General features: G+C 40.4%; 2 long non-coding RNA genes across 3 annotated transcripts in view; both read right to left on the bottom strand.

Moving 5' to 3' along the window:
- The window catches only part of LOC130267668 (uncharacterized), a 59,069-nt gene extending 40,258 nt beyond the window's left edge, over positions 1-18,811 (bottom strand). For both annotated transcript variants that reach the window (XR_008843240.1, XR_008843239.1), the window contains exons 1-2: positions 18,740-18,811; positions 17,763-17,909 (exon numbers count right to left, since the gene is read on the bottom strand). This is a non-coding gene — a long non-coding RNA (uncharacterized LOC130267668). The remainder of the gene's footprint in view (positions 1-17,762; positions 17,910-18,739) is intronic.
- A 36-nt stretch (positions 18,812-18,847) lies between these two features.
- Positions 18,848-27,909, bottom strand: part of LOC130267667 (uncharacterized) — a 57,778-nt gene continuing 48,716 nt past the window's right edge. The window contains exons 4-5 of the long non-coding RNA XR_008843238.1: positions 20,918-21,012; positions 18,848-18,874 (exon numbers count right to left, since the gene is read on the bottom strand). This is a non-coding gene — a long non-coding RNA (uncharacterized LOC130267667). The remainder of the gene's footprint in view (positions 18,875-20,917; positions 21,013-27,909) is intronic.

Here is a 27,909-nt window from a genome sequence, read left to right as displayed (position 1 = left end):
GTAAGAGAAAACATCAGGTTCTTCTGTATTGTGGGAAAAAATCCTGTTTCCACACTGGCGAGACCCTTCAGATGGTAGGACCATTCGGTAGCCTACTACTAAAGACAACAAAGAAATCTCACCAAAGGTTTCCATTGGCGACACTGACCGCCATAACCTCAAACATTTCAGATGTTCAAGGCAAATCAATTGATTTGGCAAAAAAAAGAAAAAATTTTGTCAAAAAAGGACTGTCTACTTGTGGCAATGGCAACCATTAGAAGACCACTAGAAATTGTGAACCAACATTCTACAACATGGAGTATAAATCTGTTCTCTGTCACCTACTGGCCTTACTCTGGTACTATGGATAGGTGATAAGTGTCTGATTGCAGGGGGTCCGACTGCTGGGACCCCCCATGATCTCTGGCTTGCACCCCGGCTCTCCTATAAAGACGCATCTGTGCACAGAGAGGTGGTTGCTCCGTGCATGAGGAGAGCTGGGGCACCGAGTAGGTCAATCCAATCCATTCCAATGGTCAATCCATTCAAACCGTGATCACTTATCCTCTATCCTGTAAATAGGGGATACGTTTTTAAGTACCAGAGTTCCTCTTTAAGTTCTAGGGGCGCATTGACGTAACTTGTATAGGCGTTACTGGTCTACGGTAATATAGGAAATATGTTGTGTTAGTCATAGAAATATCAAGAAAACTGTAGGTGCCCTGTCCTTGTGACCTTGGCCTACACCGGAACCTCCTGATAGACCCGAGGCTAGGTTGGGGATACAGATAGTAGATATGGTATACAGGTATGTTTGGCCGCAACAGGTAATAATCGCTGATCATCAATAGTCAGTACAGATGTACAGGTTGGTTACATAAGGGAAAATAACATGTGGTGTAAGGTAGCAATAAGTACCCGTGGGTGTTATCCAGGGGTGTTACACAGTATTCATACATAAGACATGAGCAGTTGTCCACATAGCATAACTTAGGATGTTATTATGCATATATGAATAAAACAATACACATCCAACGCGTTTCGCTACTCTGTATTACTTCAGGTAGCTCAACAGGGATTAGTAACGCCATCAAGCATCATTTGTTTATACATGTCAAGGCACGCTGACTGCCGTGCGGGGTCCCTGGTGACCCGCCTCTAAATATTCCTTACTAACCCCTTGCTCAATCCTTCATGTAATCCCAGACAGACTCAATGATGTTAAGATCAAGACTCTGTGGTGGCCATATCATCAGTTCCAGGACTCCTTGTTCTTCTGTAAAGGGGTACTCCACTGGCCAGCATTCGGAAGTAAACGCTGGTTCTGAACGCTGTTTTCGTGCTGCGGGGGTCGTCCATGCCCCTTATGACGTCATGGTCATGCCCCCTCAATGCAAGTCAATGGGAGGGGGCGTGACGGCCGTCACGCCCCCTCCCATAGACTTGCATTGATGGGGTGTGGTAGTGATGTCACAAGGGGCATGGCCAACCTCCATAGCGTGAAAACAGCGTTCAGAACATTTACTTCCGAACGCTGGCCAGTGGAGTACCCTTTTAAGCTGAAGATAGTTCTTCATTCTCTGTATGTTTGGAGTTGTTGTCCTGCTGCAAATTTTGTAGTATATTCATGAACCAAGAATATTGGGGAGCCATCCACATCACATATTGCCATATGCATCCATAAGTAACCAACTGAGGTAGATGGATGCATGGTGGTGGGGGGGGACGGTAGATCCTACTGGTTGGATAGGGTCTTGTCTTCAGCCACTGGGACCTTCTAAAATGAGTGAACATGTCCAAGGGAGCATGTACAGGGAACTCACCTTACTTATAAAAGGGATACAAATGGTTAGGATTATGATAATATGATAAGGAACCTTAGTATTGCAAAATGATAAGCCCCAGTGGGGGACCAGTGACGGGACTATGACCATTGCAGGCATAGTGGTTTATAGAAGCATCCAAGCCTCATCTCCACACTAAGGAGATACTAGTACTTGTGTTAGACCTCAATCTCAGGCTAACAATGGCGCAGTTTACTCCATCACTTACTCTTTGCCGTGACCATGGATGTGGTGAGAATGCATGTCATTGAGATATAAGGCAAAGGACAAACCAATAATTCTACTTGACTAGTATCATCTCTAACAGAAGATGCACCTGCAGAATCCTGAAGAGCAATAGGATACAGATGGTCATACAAATAACAATACTGTTGGGCGAACACTCATATGGCTGGCAGCTATCTTTCCCAACCCCATCATACACATCCACTCAGCCAAGTATATGTGGAGAATGGAGAAAACCATTGGCAGACATCTCTGGTGGCAAAAGGATCAGGCAGGTGAAATCAACATGTTGGATCCTTCTCTCCCCAACAATGTTGGGAGGCCAACATACACATTAGATGGTCCACATACAGTTTTAAGACCTCATGTTTTGACAAAAAAAGTCTTTAACAAGGTTAAAGGGGTACTCCCCTGGAAATTTTTATTAATTTTTTTAATCAACTGGTGCCAGAAAGTTAAACCGATTTGTAAAGTACTTCTATTTGAAAATCTCAATCCTTCTAGTACTTTTCAGCTTGTAAGACTCACCGCAGATGGCAGGTACCCAGGGAGTAGTAGATCCGTAGTTCCACGGTAGTCTGGAGCGGGTGATGTAGTGGATCCGCTGGACCTGTGTGGCAGATGATGCGGTCCATGCCAGGGAGCGGAGTCTAAGGTGCCGCTGGTTTTCACCAGAGCCCGCCACAAGGTGGGTTGGACTTGCTGCGGCAGGCGACACCCAGTTCGCTACCCCTGGCACGACTCGACCACTCAGGCGGCTGAGGTGAAGCTTGGCACCGAAGGAATAGGCAGGACGTAGTCAGGCTGGCTAGAGGTCAGGGCAGGTGATACAGGAGCACAGTCAGAAGGGTAGCAGAAGGTCATTAGGCTGGCGGATAGAAACACGGTCGGGTCACGGAATACAAAGGTCTGGTACACGGCAAGAAAACACTAAGACTGCTTTTTCTAAGGCAAAAGGCAAACAAAGATCCGGCAGGGGTACTAGGGAGGAGCAAAAACTTATAACAATGGTGCAGGTGTTAATATTGATTACGGGCGCACTGGCCCTTTAAATTTCAAAGCTCCGGGGCGCGCGCTAGGAGGCGGGGGGCGCGCGTCGGAGCTGAGAGACAGAGGCCGGGGACGGAGGTGAGTGACGGGCTGGAACGATGTGAATCCCAGCCCCACCGGGAGCTGACATACGGGGAGAGATGCACTTACGGCCGGTATGTCCGGCCGGAGCGTTGTTTATTACACTGCTGCTGTATACTCCAGAGGAAGTTCTTTTCTTTTTGAATTTCATTTCTGTCTGACCACAGTGCTCTCTGCTGACATCTCTGTTCATTTTAAGAACAGTTCAAAGTAGGAGCAAATTCCCATAGCAAACCTATCCTGCTCTGGACAGTTTCTGACATGGACAGAGGTGTCAGCAGAGAGCACTGTGGTCAGACTGGAAAGGAAATTCAAAAAGAAAAGAACTTAATGTGGAGCAAATAGAAGCTGATCAGTACTAGAAGGATTAAGATTTTTAAATAGAAGTCATTTACAAATCTGTTTAACTTTCTGGCACCAGTTGATTAAAAAAAAAAAGTTTTCTGGTGGAGTTCCCCTTTTACATGGTGCTTTATTGTGTACAGAATTGGCAGTATTTTCCCATGTAGTCCCCACATTTTGCACACAGTTCACACACTTGAACAATCATGGATTAGTTTTCTACTTGCCAACACAGTTGTATTTCCACTAACACAGTTGATACAGCAAACCTCAGGTAATAACTACAGTACCTGTGACCCCTGACCAGAGGTGGGGGAGGTCAGGAGTCCGCGCTCCCAGAATGTGCTGGTCCTCTGATTATTATTGATAGGTTTATACCTCCGGAAACTTTCTAATTATTGTCAAGTCAGAAGTGTCACGGTTTTCCCGGGGTGTAGGAAATATGTTGTGGTTGTATTTTTTGAGTCTATGTACTCTTAAGTTTTTGCTTAAAAAACCTTGATGATTCTGCAATTTTTCGAAATCTTTAAAGAGAAAATCCTGACGACAAAAGAAATCATTCCATTCCAACATTGCCAGCACTATATCTGTTTTTCCCATGCCCTTTATAATTTGTTTTCCAGTTTCTATCCACCATCTTGATTGTAGCACCTTTTACTGACCAGTGGGGGACCCGATCTATCAAAACTTTTGACCCTAGGACTTGCCAAAAGTTCTTCCAAATGACAGTGCCTATTTAAAGAGGTTTCCAAGGGGTTACGAGTTTTATGCAGAACATGATCATTCAAATTCCACGAGGTGAGACCTTGCAAAAGCCATCAACTGAGGGAGTTTGACTAGGATTTTGTGTTTCTTCCATTTGCTAATAATCCCACCAACTGTTGTAAACCTTTTACCACTAAGCTGCTTGGCGATGATCTTGAAGCCAATTCCCGCCTTGTATAGATCTACAATCTGGTCCCTGACATTCTTGGACAGCTATTTGGTCTTGTAGCCCATTCAATCCTTGTGTAGGTCTTCAATCCGGTCCCTGACATCCTTGGACAGCTCTTTGGTCTTGAAGCCCATCCCAGCCTTGTATAGGTCTACAATCTGGTCCCTGACATCCTTGGCTAGCTCTTTGGTCTTGAAGCCCATTCCAGTCTAGTATAGGTCTACAATCTGGTCCCTGACATCCTTGGACAGATCTTTGGTCTTAAAGCCCATTCCAGCCTTGTATAGGTCTACAATCTGGTCCCTGACATCCTTGGGCAGCTCTTTGGTCTTGTAGCTAATTCCAGTCTAGTATAGGTCTACAATCTGGTCCCTGACATCCTTGGATAGCTCTTTGGTCTTGTAGTCCTTTCCAGTCTTGTGTAGGTTTACAATCTGGTCCCTGACATCATTGGACAGCTCTTTGGTCTTGTAGCCCATTCCAGTCTAGTATAGGTCTACAATCTGGTCCCTAACATCCTTGGACAGCTCTTTGGTCTTGTAGTCCTTTCCAGTCTTGTGTAGGTTTACACTCTGGTCCCTGACATCCTTGGACAGCTCTTTGGTCTTGTAGCCCATTCCAGCCTTGTGTAGGTCTTCAATCCTGTCCCTGACATAATTTGACAGCTCTTTGGTCTTGTAACCCATTCCATCCTTGTGTAGTTCTACAGTCTTGTCCCTGACATCCTTGGACAGCTCTTTGGTCTTGTAGCCCATTCCAGCCTTGTGTAGGTCTTCAATCCTGTCCCTGACATAATTTGACAGCTCTTTGGTCTTGTAACCCATTCCATCCTTGTGTAGTTCTACAGTCTTGTCCCTGACATCCTTGGACAGCTCTTTGGTCTTGACCATGGTGGAATCTGTTTGGAATCTGATTCATTCTGTGGACAGATGTCTTTTATACAGGTAAGAAGCTGAGAACTGCACATTCTTTCCCGGCTCTGTGTCACATGACCGAGAAAGTTGCATAATGTAAGTCTATGGGACCATTTTGGTCACGGTCTTGCTCTTTTCTCCCAACTCATACTAGTGACCAGTTGGGATCTGAACACTCTCTAGGACATATCCAAACTTTTTCTTTCAATGACAGCTACACTTTAAATACTTATGTTCATTATAACCGTGCAATGTAACTTCTCTTAATGATTCATTACAAAAAAATAAAATAATTTTTTGGAAAAATCTCCAAAATTCTAGAAAATCCTCCCGTCCAAATAACTATAATTAGCTGTTTATATGTTGTTTGTTGTTGTGGAATCAATAATAACATGATGTAAAAGCAATTACTGGAGATAGAACCATTGTCCTGATGTTAGAAATTGTTCCCCGAACCAAAATGAGTCATTTCCTGATTCTGCCCGGGTCCAGCTGCCAGTAGGCAGCCTCTAGTTTGGCGTTTGTGATATTAGTATAAACAAGAATTATATAAAGCTAATGGGAAAACTAATACTGAACTGCTGTGTCAGGTCGTTCTTATCTTTGGGTTGAACCTCTTGTAGCCTATAGAGATGTATCTAAAAAGTGATGGCCCCGACCGGGCTTTTTCCGTTGCATCAGACCCCCCCAGTTGGAATGTCAGAACAAAATAGCAACACATACATTATCCAAAAAAGTACAAGTTATGCAGCCTTAGCTCACTGCCCAGCAGGGCCCAGGGAATACATTAGGGCCATTGATCTGAAGAAAACTGTGTGCCCATTACTGGTGGCGGGGACACAGTTTTCTTCAGATCACCGGCAGAGGGCCTCCACCTGAAGTAACCCTAAGATTGGGGTCCTGACAAATCCAACAGGAGCACAACCTAGAGCTGGTGCACAAGGTCGGCACAGCAGGACACTGACAGGGCATGGAGGACTGGAGAAGGTTGACGAGGCTTGTGGCCCGACATACACTATATAGAAATGAAGTAGAAAGGCAACTCTGTGCTCTCTATACAGCAACTCCTTAAAGGGTGGCCTCCCGAGAGCAGCAATGGCGTCCCTAACAAGAAGCTGGTGTCCAAGATGGTTGCACTACTCTGCTCGGGGGTTGCCCTGGTGCCACCACGCACAGATTTTGGGGCCTAAGAGTATTTCACACAGCAGAATTTCAATGAGGAATTCAGTTAAAGATGGAAATTCTGCCTTAATTCCGCAGTCCCATTCAGACAGCAGAATTTTCACAGCGGGCATTCCACCTTGGAAATTCTGCTTTCCGCATTCTGGCTAGTCTTCTGACTAGTCTTATATTTTGTGGAATGCAGTAGCGGAATCCAAATGAAATCAATGGAGCTTGAATTTCAGCCGAATTCTGTGTTTAGACAAGGCAGAAAATCCTTCGCAATTCTGCCGCATTTTTTTTTCTTCAAAAAGATCACAGTGGGGGGAAGTTCACACAGTGGAATTTCTGCCATATAAACATATCGTTATTGTGAAATTTTTTTTATAAAAGAGTGACAACCAATAAGGCCACAGTAACAACTACCACAGGGGTGTCCTTTGGCTTTTCTACACTCCTGTAAAGAAAATCTATCAAATTATGTAGCAAGATATCCCACTGTTTTCTATTTAGATAGCTGAAAAAATCTAACTGATACCTCAAGGGGGCGCTACAATGGCAGTTATATTGACTGTCACCCAACCTTCACTGGAACAGACACAATAGCAGGTTGCTCTGCTGCAGGGACCCCCATCGATCATCTGTGATCTGATTGCAAGTGTTAAATTTTGCTGCAGCACCCCCTCAGGTTGAATGTAGTTTTGCACAGTTCTTGTTAAAGTCAGTATGCTGTGTGTCTAATGCATGGATATGCAGGGTCCTTTAAAACAGAGGTCCCCAACCCAGTCCTTAAGGATACCAACAGTCCAGGATTTTATTTTCCCTGTTCTATTCCAAGGGAATAACTGAAAATCGTGGTTATTGGTGGCTTTGAGGACTGGGTTGTGGATCTTGTGGATCTTAAAGGGGTACTCCGGCCCTAAGACATCTTATCCCCAATCCAAAGAATAGGGGATAATATGTCTGACCGCAGGGGTCCCGTTGCTGGGGGACCCCCGCAATCTTGTATTCGACACCCACCTCTTTGAGCTACACGCCGTGCTACCAGCTCACAAGCTGCCTGGTGCTGACCACGGGGCTGGAGAATTGTGACATCACGACTCCGCCCCCGTGTGACGTCATTCCTCACCCCCGCTATGCAAGTCTATGGGAGGGGGCGTGACGGACGTCACGCCCCCTCCCGTAGACTTGCATGGCGGGGGCAGGGCGTGACATCACACGGGGGGCGGAGTCGTGACGTCACGATACTCCGGCCCCATGGTCGGCACCGGGCAGTTTGTGAGCTGGCAGCGCGGCGTGCCGAATGAAAGATTGCGGGGGTCCCCAGTGGCGAGACCCGCTCGGTCAGACATCTATCCTTTGGATAGGGGATAAGTTGTCTTAGGGCCGGAGTACCCCTTTAAGATCCACAAGTATTCTGGCATTTGGGGCCCCCCCGCGGTCAGACATCTTATCCCCTATTTCTTTGGATCGGGAATAAGATGTCTTAGGGCTGGAGTACCCCTTTAAACTTCTTCAGATTTTCCATTATTTAGAAATGGTGTTCATTGCCAGACACCCCCTTTAAGGAGACATGTTCTTTAATTCTCACAATAATCAAAACTAACAGAGTTGTTGCCATTAACTGTAAAAGTTTCCAGACCTTACGAGACCGATGAACTCGGACAGAAGCAGCGCAAGGAGCAACATATATATAAAAGTATAAAAGTCTGAGTTATGGCCATAATAAAACCAAGATAAGACAACATTATATTGGAATAAATGGACATCTCTTCTAAGCCGGCAGTGAATTTTTACTTACTACCTGTTGCTTTACGACTTGTTTTATAGCGGCATTAATGGCGTTTACCGCAATACAAGGCGACATTAAAGAAGGATGTGAACTTGGAGGTGAGGTCGGTCGTATGTGGAGAAAGGCACCTCGGACCTTCAAGCGTCTCCCAAGTAAACAGTTGTGGAGATTTAACAATGTAATAGTTGGTGGGTGATCGTTCTGGAAATGCGAATAAAAACATCCTCGTCAGCCTTTCTACAGTGAACGCAGCTGACACATTGTATCGATAATAAAGTTACAGGTCATTAACCAAAACACGATTGAGAAACGGCAAATGAGCAGAACACAGTGTTACAAGGCATATTAGGAGGAGCAGCCAACTTGTTTGAAAAGCTGTAGAGGTTTGCTTTACAGCATGCTGAAAACTACTTGTTGACTTTTCTTCAGGGATGTAGCTAGCATACTCTGTGACATGTACAGTCGCCATTTTTTTTAACCATTCAAGTAGGAAGATTTGGCCTACATGGATGGAATGTATTGCTCCACATCCAACAGATGATATATTTGATTGACATGAGGAGAAGTCAAGTCACCACCTTGATCTCTTTGTCATGTTCCTCGTCCTCAACAATGTCGGCTGAAAGAGGTCACAGCCAATAGGGGATCCCTCTGCTATAACTTGGTCTAAACAATGGTTAGGTAGGTGGTATGTGTCCCAGGAACATCCACATAATACTAGGACACAAGGTCTCCAGCAGAGCATTGACGTGTTTTGGGGAACTAACTCCTTCCTCAGATTGGCATCTGAGATGCCAATCTGAGGAAGGGCTTAGTTCCCCAAAAAGGACCATTGGTTTCAGGAGGTGTGGTTTCTTTGTGAATTCCAAGCACAAGATGATAAGGTTTGGTTTGCATCCACCATTCATCCATCAGACCAGACGGCCTTCTTCCACTGCTCCATGCTCAAGCTCTGATGTTTTTGTGGCCATCGTAGACCCTTTCAGTAGTTAACAAGGGTCAGCTCGGGCACTCTGACCAATCTACAGGCCCCATACACAGCAAGACGTGATGACCTGTGTGATCTGACATAGCCAGCAGGATGTTTTTCAGCAGTTTGCTCTACAGCAGCTTTTCTGCGGGACTGGACCAGATGGTCTAGCCTTCAACCCCACACAAAACAATGAGTCTTGGGTTGTCCTACCTTGACACTTTTGGTAGGTACTAACTACTACATACTAGGAAAATCCCGCAAGACCATTCCTTCTGGAGATATTCTGATCCAGTCATCTACACACCAAATTTGGCTTATTTTACTCACTCACTTAGGGCGCATTCACACTACATAATTTCCACCTGGAGATATTTCAGGCAGAGTTTCTGTCTGCCAAAATCCATTGGTGCTAGTAACCCCGCAGACATGCACCATGACCATTCACAACAATGCAGTCCAGGTGAAATTCTGCCCAATGAATGAAAATAATCGTTCTTTCTGCGGGTCCAAAATTTCTGCGACGGAGATTATCACCGCAGAAATTCCACAGTGTTAAAGGGTTAACCTAACGCCAATGTTTTTTTCATGCAATCGAATTTCTGAGTGTGATTTCTGAATTCTGCTCGTGAATTCTTTAATATGAAGTTGCCCTCAAACAGTGTGTGAATACCCAAAATTAAAGGAGTTATCCAACATAAGGTGACTTTAGTAATTAAGTGTCATACAGTAATGGGCATGCTTACCAAGGCTCTGTGCTTGTGTTGGTGCTAAATAGCCATGTCCTGTGTCCCCCATCACGCTGCTGGCTTGTTCTTTTGGAACTGGCTACCAGTTTCTGCAGCCTTTCTCAGACTACATTCCCCAGTATCATTTGTTTCAAGGTGGGAGTTGACTTATTTCCCTCTCACATATTGGTCACCCCACCCATTGCAGCACAGCCATGCTCCCTTTAATCACATGACTTGCCCAACATCACCTGACACAGAAGCTGTGGCGCACACACATGTTGCGCCAGTGATGTCATCAGGGGGCTTGCTTCACACATAACAGATGAAGGAGCCAAGCCCCCTTTCAACACCTGACTTGTGATGTAATGTCTCGGGCCACATAGCAAACTGGGAAAGTTCCGAGACAACATTCATTTTGTAGGCTGCAGAAAATGAAATTCCAGGGAAAAACAGACAAAGAAATTCAATACAGCAACCAAACATAGGTGAGTGAGGTATATTAGTAACTAGACAAACTGTGCTGCCCCTGTCAAATATTGAAAGAACCAAAAATCCTGGAAGAGAGAATCAGTGCAACCCCCTTAATCCTTAATTTCCTCCTCATTTAAATTGACTTTTTTTGACGTCTGACTGTGCGCTAAAAGGTTGATATGTGGTCCAATTTGTATATTACATTAAAAGAAATAATAATTTAGACTGCAGTAACACAAGTGTCCAGTAGGTGGCATAGCAACTATGCAGCAAAAAGTGACAAAAAAAAATACAAATCAGAAGCAGATCCTATAATTATACAGGTAAAACCAATGGCAGGTAATTTTTGTAAAAACTTTTGTAAAACTTTAAATAATCGAAGCGCAAAATGTCACAGTATGGTACCAGACTATTTGTTATACGGCGAATAAAATTTCTTTATGTAAAATGGAAGACTTGCTTTTCTACCAGCCTGCGCCACTCTTTTATTCCTAATCAGTTTCAGGGGAATCTAATCTGAAAGGGCGACACAACATTTGGCTACAGAGCGTTCAGACAGAAGTCATTGTGCTTCTACTCGCGGCTACGGGCGGATGCGGGATTCAAATGCTTAGAATTTAAAAAACTTTAAGAACAAAAATGAAATTACATGGAGAACATTGAATTACGGCCTCTACAAGTGCTCTCCGAGGAGGAGACGGGGACAGCGCGGTTATATGACAATTTCCTAACAAAACATTGAAGTCTTGTGTTACATTGTAAATAATCCTCCTGGATATTGTACATTAAAAAATTAGTAGCTGATAGAGAAAAACACAAAGCCCCCCCCCACCCCCCCGCCGTACAAAGAGTAGAGAGGAAGTAATGTGATATCTTACAGCTGGGAGGAGTTCTCTGATATAAGGTGTTACAACTAGAATAATACTACAATAATACTGCCACCTATATACAAGAATATAACTACTATAATACTGCTCCTATATACAAGAATATAACTACTATAATACTGCTCCTATATACAAGAATATATCTACTATAATACTGCTTCTATATACAAGAATATAACTACTATAATACTGCTCCTATATACAAGAATATAACTACTATAATACTGCTCCTATATACAAGAATATAACTACTATAATACTGCTCCTATATACAAGAATATAACTACTATAATACTGCTCCTATATACAAGAATATAACTACTATAATACTGCTCCTATGTACAAGAATATAACTACTATAATACTGCTCCTATATACAAGAATATATCTACTATAATACTGCTCCTATATACAAGAATATAACTACTATAATACTGCTCCTATATACAAGAATATAACTACTATAATACTGCCTCTTATATACAAGAATATAACTACTATAATACTGCTCCTATATACAAGAATATAACTACTATAATACTGCTCCTATATAAAGAATATAACTACTATAATACTGCTCCTATATACAAGAATATAACTACTATAATACTGGTCCTATATACAAGAATATAACTACTATAATACTGCTTCTATATACAAGAATATAACTACTATAATACTGCTCCTATATACAAGAATATAACTACTATAATACTGCTCCTATATACAAGAATATAACTACTATAATACTGCTCCTATATACAAGAATATAACTACTATAATACTGCTCCTATATACAAGAATATAACTACTATAATACTGCCCCTATATACAAGAATATAACTACTATAATACTGCTCCTATATACAAGAATATAACTACTATAATACTGCTCCTATATACAAGAATATATCTACTATAATACTGCCACCTATATACAAGAATATAACTACTATAATACTGCTCCTATATACAAGAATATAACTACTATAATACTGCCCCTATATACAAGAATATAACTACTATAATACTGCTCCTATATACAAGAATATAACTACTATAATACTGGTCCTGTATACAAGAATATAACTACTATAATACTGCCACCTATATACAAGAATATAACTACTATAATACTGCTCCTATATACAAGAATATAACTACTATAATACTGCTCCTATATACAAGAATATAACTACTATAATACTGCTCCTATATACAAGAATATAACTACTATAATACTGCTCCTATATACAAGAATATAACTACTATAATACTGCTCCTATATACAAGAATATATCTACTATAATACTGCCACCTATATACAAGAATATAACTACTATAATACTGCTCCTATATACAAGAATATAACTACTATAATACTGCCCCTATATACAAGAATATAACTACTATAATACTGCTCCTATATACAAGAATATAACTACTATAATACTGGTCCTATATACAAGAATATAACTACTATAATACTGCCACCTATATACAAGAATATAACTACTATAATACTGCTCCTATATACAAGAATATAACTACTATAATACTGCTCCTATATACAAGAATATAACTACTATAATACTGCTCCTATATACAAGAATATAACTACTATAATAGTGCTCCTATATACAAGAATATAACTACGATAATACTGCTCCTATATACAAGAATACATCTACTATAATACTGCCACCTATATACAAGAATATAACTACTATAATACTGCTCCTATATACAAGAATATAACTACTATAATACTGCCCCTATATACAAGAATATAACTACTATAATACTGCTCCTATATACAAGAATATAACTACTATAATACTGCTCCTATATACAAGAATATAACTAATATAATACTGCTCCTATATACAGGAATATAACTACTATAATACTGCTCCTATATACAAGAATATAACTACTATAATACTTCTCCTACATACAAGAATATAACTACTATAATACTTCTCCTATATACAAGAATATAACTACTATAATACTGCTCCTATATACAAGAATATAACTACTATAATACTGTCTCCTATATACAAGAATATACCTACTATAAAACTGCTCCTATATACAAGAATATAACTACTATAATACTGCTCCTATATACAAGAATATAACTACTATAATACTGGTCCTATATACAAGAATATAACTACTATAATACTGCTCCTATATACAAGAATATAACTACTATAATACTGCTCCTATATACAAGAATATAACTACTATAATACTGCTCCTATATACAAGAATATAACTACTATAATACTGCTCCTATATACAAGAATATAACTACTATAATACTGCTCCTATATACAAGAATATAACTACTATAATACTGTTCCTATATACAAGAATATAACTACTATAATACTGCTCCTATATACAAGAATATAACTACTATAATACTGGTCCTATATACAAGAATATAACTACTATAATACTGCCACCTATATACAAGAATATAACTACTATAATACTGCTCCTATATACAAGAATATAACTACTATAATACTGCTCCTATATACAAGAATATAACTACTATAATACTGCTCCTATATACAAGAATATAACTACTATAATACTGCTCCTATATACAAGAATATAACTACTATAATACTGCTCCTATATACAAGAATATATCTACTATAATACTGCCACCTATATACAAGAATATAACTACTATAATACTGCTCCTATATACAAGAATATAACTACTATAATACTGCCCCTATATACAAGAATATAACTACTATAATACTGCTCCTATATACAAGAATATAACTACTATAATACTGGTCCTATATACAAGAATATAACTACTATAATACTGCCACCTATATACAAGAATATAACTACTATAATACTGCTCCTATATACAAGAATATAACTACTATAATACTGCTCCTATATACAAGAATATAACTACTATAATACTGCTCCTATATACAAGAATATAACTACTATAATACTGCTCCTATATACAAGAATATAACTACTATAATACTGCTCCTATATACAAGAATATAACTACTATAATACTGCCTCTTATATACAAGAATATAACTACTATAATACTGCTCCTATATACATGAATATAACTACTATAATATTGCTCCTATATACAAGAATATAACTACTATAATACTGCCCCTATATACAAGAATATAACTACTATAATACTGCTCCTATATACAAGAATATAACTACTATAATACTGCTCCTATATACAAGAATATAACTACTATAATACTGCCCCTATATACAAGAATATAACTACTATAATACTGCTCCTATATACAAGAATATAACTCCTATAATACTGCTCCTATATACAAGAATATAACTACTATAATACTGCTCCTATATACAAGAATATAACTACTATAATACTGCCCCTATATACAAGAATATAACTACTATAATACTGCTCCTATACACAAGAATATAACTACTGTAATACTGCTCCTATATACAAGAATATAACTACTATAATATTGCTCCTATATACAAGAATATAACTACTATAATACTGCTCCTATATACAAGAATATAACTACTATAATACTGCTCCTATATACAAGAATATAACTACTATAATACTGCTCCTATATACAAGAATATAACTACTATAATACTGCTCCTATATACAAGAATATAACTACTATAATACTGCTCCTATATACAAGAATATAACTACTATAATACTGCCTCTTATATACAAGAATATAACTACTATAATACTGCTCCTATATACATGAATATAACTACTATAATATTGCTCCTATATACAAGAATATAACTACTATAATACTGCTCCTATATACAAGAATATAACTACTATAATACTGCTCCTATATACAAGAATATAACTACTATAATACTGCCCCTATATACAAGAATATAACTACTATAATACTGCTCCTATATACAAGAATATAACTCCTATAATACTGCTCCTATATACAAGAATATAACTACTATAATACTGCTCCTATATACAAGAATATAACTACTATAATACTGCCCCTATATACAAGAATATAACTACTATAATACTGCTCCTATACACAAGAATATAACTACTGTAATACTGCTCCTATATACAAGAATATAACTACTATAATATTGCTCCTATATACAAGAATATAACTACTATAATACTGCTCCTATATACAAGAATATAACTACTATAATACTGCTCCTATATACAAGAATATAACTACTATAATACTGCTCCTATATACAAGAATATAAGTACTATAATACTGCTCCTATATACAAGAATATAACTACTATAATACTGCTCCTATATACAAGAATATAACTACTATAATACTGTTCCTATATACAAGAATATAACTACTATAATACTGCCCCCTATATACAAGAATATAACTACTATAATACTGCTCCTATATACAAGAATATAACTCCTATAATACTGCTCCTATATACAAGAATATAACTACTATAATACTGCCTCTTATATACAAGAATATAACTACTATAATACTGCATCCTATATACAATAATATAACTACTATAATACTGCTCCTATGTATGTACAGGAATATAACTACTATAATACTGCTCCTATATACAAGAATATAACTACTATAATACTGCTCCTATATACAAGAATATAACTACTATAATACTGCCTCTTATATACAAGAATATAACTACTATAATACTGCTCCTATATACATGAATATAACTACTATAATATTGCTCCTATATACAAGAATATAACTACTATAATACTGCCCCTATATACAAGAATATAACTACTATAATACTGCTCCTATATACAAGAATATAACTACTATAATACTGCTCCTATATACAAGAATATAACTACTATAATACTGCCCCTATATACAAGAATATAACTACTATAATACTGCTCCTATATACAAGAATATAACTCCTATAATACTGCTCCTATATACAAGAATATAACTACTATAATACTGCTCCTATATACAAGAATATAACTACTATAATACTGCCCCTATATACAAGAATATAACTACTATAATACTGCTCCTATACACAAGAATATAACTACTGTAATACTGCTCCTATATACAAGAATATAACTACTATAATATTGCTCCTATATACAAGAATATAACTACTATAATACTGCTCCTATATACAAGAATATAACTACTATAATACTGCTCCTATATACAAGAATATAACTACTATAATACTGCTCCTATATACAAGAATATAACTACTATAATACTGCTCCTATATACAAGAATATAACTACTATAATACTGCTCCTATATACAAGAATATAACTACTATAATACTGCCTCTTATATACAAGAATATAACTACTATAATACTGCTCCTATATACATGAATATAACTACTATAATATTGCTCCTATATACAAGAATATAACTACTATAATACTGCTCCTATATACAAGAATATAACTACTATAATACTGCTCCTATATACAAGAATATAACTACTATAATACTGCCCCTATATACAAGAATATAACTACTATAATACTGCTCCTATATACAAGAATATAACTCCTATAATACTGCTCCTATATACAAGAATATAACTACTATAATACTGCTCCTATATACAAGAATATAACTACTATAATACTGCCCCTATATACAAGAATATAACTACTATAATACTGCTCCTATACACAAGAATATAACTACTGTAATACTGCTCCTATATACAAGAATATAACTACTATAATATTGCTCCTATATACAAGAATATAACTACTATAATACTGCTCCTATATACAAGAATATAACTACTATAATACTGCTCCTATATACAAGAATATAACTACTATAATACTGCTCCTATATACAAGAATATAAGTACTATAATACTGCTCCTATATACAAGAATATAACTACTATAATACTGCTCCTATATACAAGAATATAACTACTATAATACTGTTCCTATATACAAGAATATAACTACTATAATACTGCCCCCTATATACAAGAATATAACTACTATAATACTGCTCCTATATACAAGAATATAACTCCTATAATACTGCTCCTATATACAAGAATATAACTACTATAATACTGCCTCTTATATACAAGAATATAACTACTATAATACTGCATCCTATATACAATAATATAACTACTATAATACTGCTCCTATGTATGTACAGGAATATAACTACTATAATACTGCTCCTATATACAAGAATATAACTACTATAATACTGCTCCTATATACAAGAATATAACTACTATAATACTGCTCCTATGTACAATAATATAACTAGTAAATGTGAGTTATATTATCCGTCTCTCATCTCCCTGTATTTACCTATACACTACACTCGGTGTGAACTTCATTATCCTCCATTTACTGTCTATTGTCCTCATTTCGCTGCCTCAGTCGGATTGTGCTGGAGTGGTTGGAGAATCACTTTGGTAGAGACTTTTCTCGCTTCACATCTGTACAATTTGGACTCTGCGCAGTTTGGATAAAAGGTTTAAGGGTCATTAAACTGTGGATTCAGCAGCCGCCGCCGCTTCCAAACAACGGTCATGAATTATGCAGGAGAATAAAGCGTGAACGTTACTGATAGATGGGAGCAAGGGTAACCGCATGGATCCACAGTGGAAGACAGGGGGCAATAGAGCGTTCTACAATAGATAGAAAGATAGATGATTGTTAGATAGATAGATAGATAGATAGATATGAGATAGATAGATATGAGATAGATAGATAGATGATAGATAGATAGATAGATAGATAGATAGATAGATATGAGATAGATAGATGATAGATATGAGATAGATAGATAGATAGATAGATATGAGATAGATAGATAGATAGATAGATAGATAGATAGATATGAGATAGATAGATGGATAGATAGATAGATATGAGATAGATAGATGATAGATAGATAGATATGAGATAGATAGATGATAGATAGATATGAGATAGATAGATATGAGATAGATAGATAGATAGATAGATAGATATGAGATAGATAGATAGATAGATAGATAGGAGATAGATATGACATAGATAGATATGAGATAGATATGAGATAGATAGATAGATAGATAGATATGAGATAGATAGATAGGAGATAGATAGATATGAGATAGATAGATATGAGATAGATAGATATGAGATAGATAGATAGATATGAGATAGATAGATATGAGATAGATAGATATGAGATAGATAGATATGAGAAATGCTTGAGAAAGGCGGTGAGATGCTGCTGAAACGTTGCATCCACTGCTGACCATGGGTCAATAAACACTATCTTTTGCTTTGATTACCGGTACTTGGAGTGCCGCTGGAGTAATTTGGTATTTGGATGTCTATACCCGATCTGCGACTGGGACCAGGTTATTATTCAAGGGCACCCACCATCTTTACTTACTGAAAGGTTGTGCTGCTTCCTCCACTTGTTCCTAGATAGATAGATAGATAGATAGATAGATATGAGATAGATAGATATACAGTAGTAGTGTGCACCTGCAGGCCAGGTCCATATAATAGTTTGGTATCAACTAAAGTGACTTATTCTTTGTCTAGATAGATAGATATGAGATAGATAGATATGAGATAGATAGATAGATATGAGATAGATAGATATGAGATAGATAGATATGAGATAGATAGATATGAGATAGATAGATAGATATGAGATAGATAGATAGATAGATAGATATGAGATAGATAGATAGATAGATAGATAGATATGAGATAGATAGGTTTTAACAATAGTTTGGATCAATAGTGCTGGCCAATTTATCCTTTGGTAGATATATAGATAGATATGAGATAGATAGATAGATAGATAGATAGATAGATAGATATGAGATAGATAGATACATAGATGAGATAGATAGATATATAGATAGATATGAGACAGATAGATATGAGATAGATAGATATGAGAGAGATAGATAGATATGAGATAGATAGATATGAGATAGATATGAGATAAATAGATATGAAATAGATATGAGAGAGATAGATAGATATGAGATAGATAGATATGACATAGATAGATATGAGATAGATAGATAGGAGATAGATAGATAGATACGAGATAGATAGAAAGATATGAGATAGATATAGGCCCCTATACTGCCCCATATATAGTCATAGGCCCCTATACTGCCCCATATATAAATGTAGGCCCCTATACTGTCCCTATATATAGTTGTAGGCCCCTATACGGCCCCCATATATAGTTATAGGCCCCTATACTGCCCCCATATATAGTTGTAGGCCCCTATACTGCCCCCATATAGTTGTAGGCCCCTATACGGCCCCCATATATAGTTGTAGGCCCCTATACTGCACTCATATATAGTTGTAGTCTCCTATACTGCCCCCATATATAATTGTAGGCCCCTATACTGCCCCCATATATAGTTGTAGGCCCTATACTGCCCCATATAGAGTCATAGGCCCCTATACTGCCCCATATATAAATGTAGGCCCCTATACTGCCCCTATATATAGTTGTATGACCCTATACTGCCCCCATATATAGTTGTAGGCCCCTATACGGCCCCCATATATAGTTATAGGCCCCTATACTGCCCCCATATATAGTTACAGGCCCCTATACTGCCCCCATATATAGTTGTAGTCTCCTATACTGCCCCCATATATAATTGTAGGCCCCTATACTGCCCCCATATATAGTTTTAGGCCCCTATACTGCCCCATATATAATTGTAGACCCCCTATACTGCCCCCATATATAGTTGTAGGCCCCTATACTGCCCCCATATATAGTTGTAGGCCCCCATACTTCCCCTATATATAGTTGTAGTCTCCTATACTGCTCCCATATATAATTGTAGGCCCTATACTGCCCATATATAATTGAAGGCCCCTATACTGACCCCATATATAGTTGTAGGCCCCTATACTGCCCCCATATATAGTTGTAGGCCCCCATACTTCCCCTATATATAGTTGTAGGCCCCCATACTTCCCCTATGTATAGTTGTAGGCCCCTATACTGCCCCCATATATAGTTGTAGTCCCCTATACTGCCCCCATGTATAGTTGTAGACCCCTATACTGCCCTCATATATAGTTGTAGGACCCCATACTGCCCCCATATACTGTATAGTTGTAGGTCAGTATACTGCCCCAATATATAGTTGTAGGCCCCTATACTCCCCCCATGTATAGTTGTAGTCCCCTATACTGCCCTCATATATAGTTGTAGGACCCCATACTGCCCCCATATACTGTATAGTTGTAGGTCAGTATACTGCCCCTATACATAGTTTTAGTCCCCCATGCTGTCCTTGTATATAGATGTAGGCCCCATATGCTGTCCCAATATATAATCGTAGGCCCCTATATTGTCCCCATATATAGTTGTAGGCCCCTACACTACCACCATATATAATTATAGGCCCCTGTAGTCCCCTTAATTCTCTATTCACCCATATATAATAGGGATGCGGCCCCTACAGACATACTTTCATCATCCAGCCATATTATCCCACTGCTTCGGTGCTCCACTGCTCCTGGGATGGGCAGTCGGACCCCCTGCGATCTGACATTTATCCCCTACCTGCAGGAATAAATGAATTGCTTAGCACTGGACATCATCTTTAAGATCAGGGACAGTCACGAAATAAATAAATAAAAAATTTAACAAATGGGACATATGGCCGAACTAGTCAAATGACTCTGTAGATGGAAAAATGAAAAAGTTAATGAAAATGCAAAAAATAAATACATTCCAGAGTCATTAAGGGGTTAAACATCCATGTGAATAAGACCTAACACTCCCCGCAGGCAGACGGCAATCGCCTTGTCTCCTAGTATAGGATTTCGGCCACCTGTGCAATAGTGATATGGATCACGTGGTCGGCCTGGGATCTGCGCCTGTAGTTATCAGTTTACAGGTGAAGAGAAAATATGTGCAACAAGAAAGTCGATGCTATTGATTAATTAAAACAAAATATATTGTTACTTTACTCGGCATAGATCATCGAGGCCCACGGGGAAAGAGAACAACCAGAATTCTCTTTTTCTGATTTCTTTTCAGGTGGTAATGGTAGATATCTAAGGTGAAACTCCACTTTATACAGTGCAGCGTAGTCTATTATTAGAGAATAATGTACAGGTTCTTGTGTATACCTTGTGCTTACCTATTTTAGCAGATGTGGCAGGCATGGAGTTTTCAGCCATACTCATTGCCCAGAATTACCTAATGTTGCCTACATTTCCCAGGAATCCTCTGGCTTTGCAGAGAGAGGGGGTGGAGTCTGATCACTGCACCTGGTCATCTAACTAGGCTGCTGGTGCTGGAGGTCACCCAGGGGAACTCATTAGACTCATAAGTGGGTTGCGGTCAGTTCACATTATGTGCAGTTTTGATACACTGTCTTGTTGAAAGTGTGATTTTAGAGAAATAATGTAATGAGGAGAAAGGGATTTGACCTATAATCACAACTGCTGCGTTTTATGAGGGTTTGAAGTACAGTGACCCCCCTCGTCCTACGATGGCCCCGACATAAGATCATTTCAACATATGATCACTCTCAGAGACCATCGCATGGTGAAGGCAGCATCAACATACGATGCTTTTGTATGTCGGGGCCATCGCATAAACGGCGATCCGGCAGCGCAGACTGCTTCAGCTTCCACCGGATAGCCGTTTACGGTGCCCCGTGTGCTCCGCTGACGATCACTTACCTGTCCTCGGGGCTCCGGTGCGTCCTCTTCGGGATCCCCTGCATCGTCGGCGCTCTCCATCGTCATCACGTCGCTGCGTACGCCATCCCGTCATCCAATAGGAGCGGCGTGCATAGCGACGTGATGGCGGCGACGGAGAGCGAGGATTCCGGGGAAGCAGAGGCCTTGCTGGAGCGTCGGGGACACCTCGGGGACGCGGCGACAGCGATGGACGGCGACATCCCGGGCAGCGGTGACAGTCCGGAGCGGCGGGGACACGTGAGTATAACATCCAATACCAGTGGTCTTCAACCTGCGGACCTCCAGATGTTGCAAAACTACAGCACCCAGCATGCACGGACAGCCGTTGGCTGGGTGTTGTAGTTTTGCAACATCTGGAGGTCCGCAGGTTGTAGACCACTGTCCTATACTTTACATTGCACGGATCCCTCAACATACGATGGTTTCAACAAACGATGGTCCATTTGGAACGGATTACCATCATATGTTGAGGGACCACTGTATTTATACTGTGTTTACACATTTAATTTTTAACTGCACTTTTCACACATTTTTACTGCATTTTGTCTGTTTCAGTTGCGATTTTAAAAAATCTGGATAAAAATTAAGCACTTTTACTGAGGTAAAATAGCACCATTTTTTGCAGTGATTTGGGGAAAAGCATCAGAAAAACAGAAAAAATTAGGTGTATAACTACTACACCGCTCAAAAACCATTAAGGGAACACTAAGATAACACATCCTAGATCTGAATGAATGAACTAATCGTATGAAATACTTTCATCTTTACATAGTTGAATGCGCTGACAACAAAATCACACAAAAATTATCAATGGAAATCAAATATATCAACCCATGGAGGTCTGGATATGGAGTCACACTCAAAATCAACGTGGAAAACCCCACTACAGGCTGATCCAACTTTATGTAATGTCCTTAATACAAGTCACAATGAGGCTCAGTAGTGTGTGTGGCCTCCACGTGCCCGTATGACCTCTCTACAATGCCTGGGCATGATCCTGATGAGGTGGTGGATGGTCTCCTGAGGGATGTCCTCCCAGACCTGGACTAAAGCATCCACCAACTCCTGGACAGTCTGTGGTGGATGGAGCGAGACGTCCCAGATGTACTCAATCGGATTCAGGTCTGAGGAACGGGCGGCCAGTCCATAGCATCAATGCCTTCCTCTTGTAGGAACTGCTGACACTCCAGCCACATGAGGTCTAGCATTGTCTTGTATTAGGAGGAACTTGGGGCCAACTGAACCAGCATATGGTCTCACAAGGGGTCTAAGGATCTCATCTCGGTACCTAATGGCAGTCAGGTTACCTCTGGCAAGCACATGGAGGGCTGTGCGCCCCCCCCCCCCCCCAAAGAAATGCCACCCCACACCATTAGTGACCCACCACCAAAAGGGTCAGGCTGGAGGATGTTGCAGGCAGCAGAACGTTCTCCACGGTGTCTCCAGACTTTGTCATGTCTGTGACATGTGCTCAGTGTGAACCTGCTTTCATCTGTGAAGAACACAGGGCGCCAGTGGCAAATTTGCCAATCTTGGTGTTCTCTGGCAAATGCCAAACGTCCTGCACTGTATTGGGCTGTAAGCACAACCCCCACCTGTGGACGTCGGGCCTCATACCACCCTCATGGAGTCTGTTTCTGACCGTTTGAGTGGACACATGCACATTTGTGGCCTGCTGGAGGTCATTTTGCAGGGATCTGGCAGTGCTCCTCCTGCTCCTCCTTGCACAAAGGCGGAGGTAGCGGTCCTGCTGCTGGGTTGTTGTCCTCCTACGGCCTCCTCCATGTCTCCTGATGTACTGACCTGTCTCCTGGTAGTGCCTCCATGCTCTGGACACTACGCTGACAGACACAGCAAACCTTCTTGCCACAGCTCGCATTGATGTGCCATCCTGGATGAGCTGCACTACCTGAGCCACTTGTGTGGGTTGTAGACTCCGCCTCATGCTACCACTAGAGTGAAGGCACCGCCAGCATTCAAAAGTGACCAAAAAATTATCCAGGAAGCATAGGAACTGAGAAGTGGTCTGTGGTCACCACCTGCAGAACCACTCCTTTATTGGAATATCTTGCTAATTGCCTATAATTTCCACCTGTTGTCTGTTCCATTTACACATCAGCATGTGAAATTGATTGTCAATCAGTGTTCTTCCTGAGTGGACAGTGGGATTTCACAGAAGTGTCATTGACTTGGAGTTACATTGTGTTGTTTAAGTGTTCCCTTTATTTTTTTGAGCAGTGTATTTATCCTGAATGCATAGAGATAGCAGCAGCAGCATACAGATAGAGCTGGAGGGGAGTGGTATAACTACTATATATCTTGATCGTATAGAGATAGCAGTATACAGATAGAGCTGGATGGGAGGTGTATAACTACTATATATCCTGATCCCATAGAGATAGCTGCAGTATGAAAACAGAGCCGGAGGGGAGGTGTAAAACTACAATATCCCAATCTCAAGATAACAGCAGCAGTATACAGATAGAGCTGGGGGGGGGGCATATAACTACTATATCCTGATCCCATAGAGATAGCAGTAATATAGAGATAGGGCTGGAGAAGAGGTGTATAACTGCTATATATCCTGATCACATAGAGATAGAAGCAGTATACAGATTTTAGAGCTTGCAAGAAAGGTGTAAAAGTACTATATATCCCATAGAAATAGTATACAGATAGAGCTGGATGGGATGTGTATAACTTCTATATATCCTGATCCCATAGAGACAGCAACAGTATACAGACAGAGCTGGAGAGGAGGTGTATAACTACCATAAATCCTGAAACATATGGTGAAACAGAGGATGCTGTGGGACTATTGATGGTGAGTGTGCATGGGGTGATATGGGGTTAAAAACAAAGTGCTTTTTCAAGCCACAACACATGCAGCCCTATTGTGAAAGTCCAGCAAATAATTGGTTAAAATGAGAAACCCGAGAGTCTCCCCATCGAATCCCTCTTACAGCAGAGCAGTAAATCACCGTTTTACATTGTCGGCTCATTATAATTACAAGAGGCAATAAATCGCTGGACATCGGAGTCCAAAAAGATGAGCGCGCCAGATACTCTAAGATGTCCATTGCTACCTGACAAATTATTATAAAGGCCGGAATGAATATCCTGACAGCTGCAACAAAGTACCGTCCCCTATAAAAATGATTCACCGGCAGAAGTGGGATCCTGGCGAGAGCGAGCTGTCTCCGTCAAACAAATACTTCAGTTTAAATATGGCTGACACTTCATTTACGGTGCCAGAATTAGAGGGTTAATGTATAGTGAGGAACGCCAAATGTATTTCTAGGGCTCCATGTACCTGACGGAAGCCAAAAGAGTGTTCTCTTGGCCTTGGTCCTCTTCTTCTTTTTTGGTCTGTAATAGTAGACAAGTATACACAGGTTTAATATAATACCATATAATGCAGTAACCGCCTCCTCAGGGGATGGTCCATAATTGTTAGGGACATGCCCCCTCGGAACAGGTGCTCTTTTTCCCACCCTTTCTCTATATTTTGGTATGTTGAGGCCTTGCCCTAAAATAAAATAAAAAATCAGGTTTTCCCCTACAATTCTGCACTGAATATCCCATAATAAGAATGTGAAATTTCTACAAGCTTATGAAAACCTAAAATTTGGCATTAACCCTTTACTATGACACTTGATATTTAGCTCTGGCTCCTCCAACTTTTCTTGATCACCTCTGAGATGTTTCTCCACCGTGATTGGAGTCACCTGTGGTAAATTCAGCTGATCGGACAGGATTTGGGAAGACAGCCAGTCTATATAAGGTCTCACAGCTGACAATGTATATCAAAGCAGAAACCAAGACATGAGGAGGAGAGAACTGCGTGTAGAGCTCAGGGACAGTATTGTGTTCAGGGCACAAAACATTTCTGCTGCACTGGACGTTCCCAAGAGCTCAGTGGCCTCCACAAAGAAGAAGGCACAACCAGGACTCATTCTAGAGCTGCCGCCCCACCAAACTAAGTGATCGGGGGAGAAGGGCCTTGGTAAGAGAGGAGACCAAGAACCCAATGATCACTATGGATGAGCTTAAAAAAAATCTGTGTGCAGAAGGAGGAAACTTTCAGAAGGTCCAGAACCATCACTGCAGCCTCCACAATCTGGGTTTATGGCAAAAAGAAGCCTCTCCTTCTAACATATGAAGGTTGCCTGCAGTTTACAAAAAAGAAGAATGTTGCAGCAGCACTCTTGGTCAAAAATGGAGGCTCTTAGCGCACTTTTTGATCAAAACGTGTCCCCCATCCACCACGCGGAAGTGGCCTCATTTCGGATGGGACCCTAACACTTATTCCACTCACCCCTGCTGGGAAAATATGGCTTCTGACTGGATGACATGCAGGATCCACTATCAATTTAAAAATAAGTGTTAGGGTCACATCCAAAATGAGGCCACGTCCGTGTGGTGGATGGGGGATACGTTTTGATCAAAAAGTGGGCTAAGAGCCTCCATTTTTTCAAAAAGTGCTGCTGCAACCTTCTTTTTTTATATACTTAGTATTTGCCACATCAGTTGCCTGGAGTTAACCAGAAATGATAGAAAGGACTCCTAATCGGTGAGAAAGAAAATTCTCATCTTTCTAATACCATCCCTACAGTGATCATGGTGGGGGCAGCATCATGTTTGGAGGAAACCGGGCACTGCCCATCACCTGCCCGATACCATCCCTACAGTGATCATGGTGGGGTTATCATCATGTCTGGAGGAAACCAGGCACTGCCCATCACCTTCCCAATACCATCCCTACAGTGATCATGGTGGGGGCAGCATCATGTTTGGAGGAAACCCGGCACTGCCCATCACCTTCCCGATACCATCTCTACAGTGATCATGGTGGGGGCAGCATCATGTCTGGAGGAAACCAGGCACTGCCCATCACCTGCCCAATACCATCCCTACAGTGATCATGGTGGGGGCAGCATCATGTCTGGGGGAAACCAAATACTGCCCATCACCTGCCCAATACCATCCCTACAGTGATCATGGTGGGGGCAGCATCATGTCTGGGGGGAACCAGGCACTGCCCATCACCTGCCCAATACCATCCCTACAGTGATCATGGTGGGGGCAGCATCATGTTTGGAGGAAACCAGGCACTGCCCATCACCTGCCCAATACCATCCCTACAGAGATCATGGTGGGGGCAGCATCATGTCTGGGGGGAACCAGGCACTGCCCATCATCTGCCCAATACCATCCCTACAGTGATCATGGTGGGGGAAGCATCATGTCTGGAGGAAACCAGGCACTGCCCATCACCTGCCCAATACCATCCCTACAGTGATCATCGTGGGGGCAGCATCATGTCTGGAGGAAACCAGGCACTGCCCATCACCTGCCCAATGCCATCCCTACAGTGATCATGGTGGGGGCAGCCTCATGTCTGGGGGAAACCAGGCACTGCCCATCACCTGCCCAATACCATCCCTACAGTGATCATGGTGGGGGCAGCATCATGTCTGGAGGAAACCAGGCACTGCCCATCTCCTGCCCAATACCATCCTACAGTGATCATGGTGGGGGCAGCATCATGTCTGAAGGAAACCAGGCACTGCTCATCACCTGCCCAATGCCATCCCTACAGTGATCATGGTGGGGGCAGCATCATGTCTGGAGGAAACCAGGTACTGCCCATCACCTACCCAATACCATCCCTACAGTGATCATGGTGGGGGCAGCATCATATCTGGAGGAAACCAGGCACTGCCCATCAGCTGCCCAATGCCAT

This window comes from Hyla sarda, chromosome 4 (assembly GCF_029499605.1).
Source record: "Hyla sarda isolate aHylSar1 chromosome 4, aHylSar1.hap1, whole genome shotgun sequence".
In the NCBI taxonomy this organism is placed as follows: domain Eukaryota; kingdom Metazoa; phylum Chordata; class Amphibia; order Anura; family Hylidae; genus Hyla; species Hyla sarda.
This window is presented reverse-complemented; position numbering and strand designations above follow the sequence as displayed.